Source organism: Muscardinus avellanarius, assembly GCF_963383645.1.
Source record: "Muscardinus avellanarius genome assembly, chromosome: 8".
NCBI classification, from domain to species: domain Eukaryota; kingdom Metazoa; phylum Chordata; class Mammalia; order Rodentia; family Gliridae; genus Muscardinus; species Muscardinus avellanarius.
This window is the reverse complement of record NC_137794.1, coordinates 80177392-80183899: the sequence shown is the minus strand read 5'-3', so window position 1 is coordinate 80183899 and position 6508 is coordinate 80177392.

The window sequence follows — 6508 nt, the reverse complement described above, 5'->3', positions numbered from 1 at the left end:
GGAGGCACATTCATCATAGGGAATGCAGCAGTTGGCGTGAACTGCAGGTGGCTGGTAAATGTGGTTGGGTGAAATTTATGAGGCGGCATTTCTCTACTTCCTGTTCAATTTTCATTCTTTTAAGAGAGGTCGCCAGTGGCCCAGCTTCTGCCTTTCTTTGACTACAGGAGTTTAAAATGGCAGTGAAATGGTCCATGCTGTTGGGCAGTGATATAGTGGTGAGCATGGTAGTAATGAATCAAAGTCTGAGAACTTCTTTTTACTGTCTCAGATTACAGATCACTTCATAGAGTTTAAAGACTATTTATTCCTTGGTGGATTTGTGGGGTTTTCAGAGTAAGATGCTTTTTTCACTTGCACAACTGTTTGTAATAATTGAGAGGATAATTTGATCCTCATTTCATGTTTCAAAGTAAGGAATGAGGCAAATGTATTCTATACAATGATAGAGTAAGCACAGGCTTTGATATCTACATTTAAAACAGAAAAAAGCCAACCACAGTGTTTCCCTGCATCGATGGAACAAAGAAAGAAACTTAGCAGTTTATCTCCCATCCCTACTTGCCAGTGTTTCCTTGGTAGACACATTTACCCTTCACTCACCCAAGGATTGCATATCTGAATCTATCACTGAATTTTGAATAATAGCACAAGTGCCACTTTATTTCCAGCTTTACCATGGAGCAGTCACAAGTAGTAATTGACAAGATCTTCTCATCCTGAGTGTAGGTACATCATGTTGCAATGTGTCATATGGCCAAAGACCTGGATGTATTCCAGAGTTTCATCTTTTTCCAAGAGTACAGTCAACCATGGGCCATGAGTGAGTCATAATTACCATAAGAAAAAGCTTTCTTTAATTTAGAAGAGGGAAACCATTAGAATTGGACATATTTTAACTTGTGTAATTCATGTGATCCCTCTTCTTTGATTTTCTTTTTATACTTGTGTTGCCTATCTAAATAACATAAAAACACAGCATAGCAGTTATACATATTATTGTACTGGAATGCAAAAGAACAATGATAGTTCCTTAGATTATAAATTAAAATAACATTAATCGTGATAAATAATTGTAACGATAGACTTCTGGGAAGATGGCAACTGAGGGGAGCAGCACATTATCATTCCTGCTACACTCAATCTCTATTGCCATGAAAACAGCATTCAGACAAAAGAAAGAAACCAGCATACACTCGAACGGAGCACCAGCAAGTGAAAGGTGGCAGAAAAAAACTAGAAGGCAGATCTTAGAGCAGAACATACCCCGCCAGCATGGAGGCTTCCATAGACCCCCAGGAAAAAAAAATCCAATGTCTTTAAATGAAGTAAGTGGCTGCAGCTTATTGGATTTGTAAGCTTTCAGCTCCTCTTGTGCAGACACTGACTATAACTTGCAGAAGCGGTAGCCTAGCTCACTGCACCCTCCAGAGATCCAGAGCAATGCTCTACAACACTGTAAGTGAACCTGCAGTCCTCATGGAAGATGGGCCAGTGCAGCCATGGGAATTCACGCAGCAAGCAATAGAGTTTTAGGTTCTTACATTTTATGTTTCAACCCAGCAAAGGAAGGGTAGAGTCTGCTGTTAGATATAGCAGAGGCTCAGATTAGTAGATAGCCTCCAGGGAAAAAAGGCCTACAGTCACCAGGGCTCAGAGACTTGATAGGGTTTCCCGAGATCACCACAGTCCACCTAATCATAGTGACCCAGGAGAACTCAGACCAACTCAGCCCTAGCTGTGGAGAACAGGGACTGATACATATACACTGGATTTGGTCCGAGTGGCACCCACCACCTACACAGGTAGGGAGAAAGCCCAGCTCAGCATTGGTGGAAAGCATGGAGGGAAACCTGTGCTTAACACTAGATCCAGCCTCATTGATACCAGCCGCCTGCATAGACTGAGAGTCTCAGAGACCCACGATTGCTGTGGGAAAGGTGCCAATGGCACTGAGCACCTGAACAGAGAGAGACTGCAGAGGCCAAGCCTGCACAGTATTCATATATTTGTAGGGTAGCATTATTTTGTTGTTGCTCTGTTTTATATTTTGATATTTTTGTGTGTATGCTTGTTTTTTTTTTTTTGCTCTCCTTCCAACCCCTTTCACACACCTCCTTGTGCATATCTACTCTCTCCTCTGTGTCTTTTTTTCTTTTCTCTCCTTTGTCTTATACTAAATCCACTTTATATCACTATACTAAATACTCTGCTTTGGTAAATAGAACCCTATTACATACTCACTATCTATAATCTCTGTACTACCTAACTAAACTCATACTCTTGTTCTATTTTATCTTATATGTGCTTTACCTTATCCTTGCCTATAAGACTTCACTTTCCTCCTCACTCAACCTTCACCACTGGATACAATACAATTTACCTTTGTATATACAAGCTGACATCTACAGACTGAGAGAACTCTATCTAAAGCAACAAAGATGTGAACTTCTGAAATCATGAGGAGGAGTAACAAGGAAGCAATGAGCTCCCACAATCCCACAATAACATAACCCAACAACACAGAATTTGAGAGATTGTCAAAAGGACAAATCAGAATTTTAACAGTATAAATGATATAGGATTTTCAAAATAAAATTAAAGAGAGTATTAAAGAAATAAAGGATGCACTCACTGACGTAAAGGGATCAATACAAATCATAAACAATAGATTAGACTACATAGAGAATAGAATCTCACTCTTAGAAGGTAATCACTCCAAAAATGAACACATAGTAGTATATAATTTAGAAAAAAACAATTTGACAGCATGGAAGGATACAGGCCCATCTTAAAGAACTAAGCTAAGAATAATACACATATATAAGGGAATATAAGGTGAAACCAAAGGGATCAACAATCTTATCAAAGAAGTAAAAATAGAAAATTTTCTAAAGATAGAACTAGTGGTCAATACACAGGTACAAGAAATTATAGGTCCCCCTTTAGACAAGATCAGAGAAATGTTTCACTGACCAATGTAGAAGCCAAGGAGAGAATCTTAAAGACAACAAAAGCAAAAGGCTAATTAGAATCACTAATTAGAGGCAAACCAATTAGCATCACTCCAGACTTCCCAAACCAAGTCATGAAAACCAGGAGGGGGGCCTGGAATAACACATTTCAAACTCTGGAAGAAACAACCCGCAGCCAAAAATTTCCTACCCAGCAAAATTATCTCTCAAATTCAATGAGGAAATAAAAATCTTCCATGACAAACACAAACTGAAAGAATGTATGTTTTCCAAATCAGCACTAGAGAAAATGCACAATGAAATTGACTGTAAAGAAGAAATGACTAATAAATGATAGAACTTGAGAAAGAATAATTTCAATCGAGTAAACGACTAAGCAAAGTAGAACAAGCAGTACTTCAAACACAAGTTAAAACTCAAATTTTTAGCAATTAATAATCATCTCTCAGTAATCATGTTTAACATAAACTCCCCAATAAAGAGACATAAGGTGGCAAAATGAATTAAAAAACAGAATCTATCTATCTACTGTCTGCAAGAAACACATCTGACAACTAAAGATAGTTGCAAACTAAAGGTGAATGGCTGGAGCAAGGTAATCCATACCAACGGATCAAAGACAAACAGGAGTAGCAACTATGATATAAACAAATTATACTTCATTCCCAACTTGTCAGAAGAGACATCAACTGATTTTTGACAAAAGGGCCAAAAACATACATTAGAAAAAAGATAGCCTCTTCAACAAATGATGTTGGCAAAACTGATTAACCATATGTGGAAAAATGAAAATAAATCTCACTTTCTTCCCCTGCACAAGAGTCAATTCAAGATGGATCAAAGACTTGGAAATCAGGCCAGAGACCATGCAGCTCCTGAAGAGGTCATAAATCCAACACTTCAACACATTGGCACATTGGTAAAATCTTTCTCAACAAGACCCCAAAGGCACAAGAAACTAAAAGGTGGAGCAAAAAAGAAGAGCTTCTGTGCAGCAACTATCAAGAACATCAGCAGCGAGCCAACAGAATGGGAGAAGATTTTTGCCAACTATTCCTCTGATAGAGGACCAATATCTAGAATAAACAGAGAACTCAAGAAACTTAGCACTAAGAAAGCAAATAACCCAATAAAAAATGGGCAAGTGAACTCAATAGATATTCCTACAAATTCAAATGGCCAATAAATATATGAAAAATGCTCAACATTATTAGCAATCAGAGAGATTCATATCAAAACTCCCGAGATTCCACCTAACTCCAACTACAATGGCATTCAAAACATAAACAATAACAAATACTGGTGACGATGTGGAGAAGTTGGAACTCTAATACATTGTTGGTTGGATTATAAATTAGTTCAATCACTTTGGAAAACAGTATGACATATCCTCAGAAGAATGAGAAGGAACCTACTGTATGATCCAGCAATACTACTTCTGGGCATCTACCCAAAAAAATGGAGAGCAAACTACCAAACTAATGCATGGATATCTGTGTTCATAGCTGCTTAATTCACAATTGCCAAATTATGAAACCTGCCAAAATGTCCATCAACATATGAGTGGATAACAAAATTATCGGATATGTACACAACTGATTTTTGCTAAACCTTCAAGAAGAACAAAATCACATTATTTACAGAGAAATAGATGGAACTGGAGAACATTATGCTAAGTGATATTAGTCAGTCACAAAAAGTAAAAAATTGGATGCTCTCCTTAATATGCAGAAGCAAGGGAGAAAAAGGGTCATAGGAGGAACTCTAGACAAAAGAGGAGAAACCATAGATGAGCAAATTAAGGAAACCTAATTAGGGAGAGAGACAGAAACTGGGGGAGAAGGAAATTCTGTAATGTACATGGTTTATATTCACAAACGTATCAAATTCAATCACTAAGCCACACATGAGGAAGAGGGAGGAGGAGGTAATGGGTGAGAATTGGTTAAGTACTAATTGAATGATGTACATATGTATGTATCTACCATCTTTTACTCCCTTAAGATGTATGACTACAGTGCCAGGCGTGGTAGCACATACTTGTAATCCCAGCTTTTGGGAGCCTAAGAAAGGAGGATCACGTTTGCAGACAGCTTCAGCTACTTAGTGAGGTCCTTTGCAACTCAATGAGACTCTGTTTCAAAATAAACAGTAAAAAATAGGGGTGGGAGTGTAGCTCAGAGGTAAAATGCCCCTGGATTCCATCTCCAGTACAGAAAAACAAAAAGATGTATAACTACAACACACCAAGAAAAATAATAAAAAAAGAAAAACAAGAATAGGAATAATATTCTAATATATAGTAGGGGTCATGCTTAGCACTTCGCATATCACTTCTATGACTTACTCTTTTACTTTTAAAAAGGAATTTTATTGGTGCAATATGACTACTATACACTGTAGTTAGACTCAAAGCAATACATTTATATATCCACAGGAAAGTTCTTGGTGTGGTTCTCTCCTAACCCCATCCTGCTATCCTGGTCCTCTCTTCCTGTACATGCTATAGCTTGTTAGTGAAGCTTTTATATATGAACAAAACGCTATGACTCTGTTTCCTTCCTCAAGCCTCCTTTCTCCCTCCCCAACTCCTTCCCCATTTCCCGTCCCTTGTTTCTTTCCACTCTTCTACTGGCTATGACTTATTCTTTAAGATCACTTCTACTCCAATCCCATTTTACAGATTAAAACAATAGGAGAGGAAAGATGAAATCATTTGCTCAAGCTCAGATAGCTGCTGTGAATTAAATCAAGCCATTGTGATCCCCAAGGTTATAATCACAGGCTAACCAGCCTGAAATTATATTAGATTTGCATTCTTGGAAGAAATTCTGCTTTAATATGGTAAATTATCTTTTTAGTTTGCTACCATATAATTAATAGTTTTTCCATTGTACATAAATAAAATTGTTCTTATTTTGTTGTCTGTTTGTGCATGTATCTGGTAATTTATTTTCTCTTGTTTATTTTTTACCAGATTTTCTTTGTGTTTGATTACGTGCAGAAAATTAGTTTTATATTTTTAAGTCTTAAGATAAATACAATGCATTTAAACTTTAAAAGACTGAAAAATTAAACACAAAACTCTGAACTTCAACTTCTACCTGCAGTAAGTGAATTAATAGCTATGCAAAGTATCCTCTCAAAATTTTTGAATATCTTCTATTTTAATTTATTCTATAAATATTTGTGAGAACCTGTTATGCCAGGAGGTGTAAGTTTATGAATACATTTGGTTATTTATTATATTAAGCAGTAAAATGAACAAGTCACAGCCCCGAGAATTAAGAAGCTTACTATAAATTTAGGTTTTATGATGTCTTCTTTCTGACTTCTAATTATTATTTGTGGTATTGTTTTTAATTTCTTTAGTATAATTTGAAAGATAGTTTGTCTTTTATAGTTTGTTATATTTGCTATTGTTAATTTTTAGTTTGCTGACTTATTTTATATTTTTATTTTTCATTCCTTTTTCTCTACAATCTATCTAATTTACTTTGAGCTTTATGTATATTTCTTTTCTTCTAAAATAG